General features: G+C 61.5%; 1 protein-coding gene across 6 annotated transcripts in view; it reads right to left on the bottom strand.

Annotated features, from left to right (window-relative positions):
* Nucleotides 1-490, bottom strand: part of MBTD1 (mbt domain containing 1) — a 44,246-nt gene extending 43,756 nt beyond the window's left edge. For all 6 annotated transcript variants that reach the window (XM_006774207.2, XM_006774206.2, XM_006774210.2 and 3 more), the window contains exon 1: nt 118-490. The gene's annotated coding sequence lies outside the window, so the exon portion shown is untranslated. The remainder of the gene's footprint in view (nt 1-117) is intronic.
* Nucleotides 491-496: the final 6 nt, after the last annotated feature.

Genomic DNA, 496 nt, shown 5'->3' with positions numbered 1-496 from the left:
GGATTTCCCCCCTTTAACTAGGGTGGCCCCAGGATATCAACAACATTAGCATAGCCCTCCCTCCCCAGCGCGCCTGCGCCGTGACCCGCGCCCCGATTGGCCCACTTCCCTACATACCCTCCTCGCTCGCGTCCAGCGTGGGACCCTCGGCAGGCTCCGTATTCCAAGGGCCGTACCAAGACGGAGGGGTGGAAAATACAGTAGGGGCTCGCGTTAAGTGGCGCGGCTAAAAAGTCAGGAGGAAGAGGAAACGTTTCATGCCGTCATCTGAGTTCACACTCTGGCTTCCTCGTGCTCCTTTCAATCAGTGGCCGCTGCTAAGTTGTGTCGGAAAAAAATTTTCCACTCCAGTCACGCCGCCTCCCCCTCCACCCGGAAGATTGTTCCTCCCCGAGGAACTCCCACACGGGAGGGGCTCGTGCGGGGAGTGGGCGTTACGTCGGGCGAGAGTGGTGGTCACGTGCCAGCCGGCTGCGCATGCTCCTTCCGGCCCCCG

This window comes from Myotis davidii, unplaced genomic scaffold (genome assembly GCF_000327345.1).
Source record: "Myotis davidii unplaced genomic scaffold, ASM32734v1 scaffold327, whole genome shotgun sequence".
In the NCBI taxonomy this organism is placed as follows: Eukaryota; Metazoa; Chordata; class Mammalia; order Chiroptera; family Vespertilionidae; genus Myotis; species Myotis davidii.
This window is presented reverse-complemented; position numbering and strand designations above follow the sequence as displayed.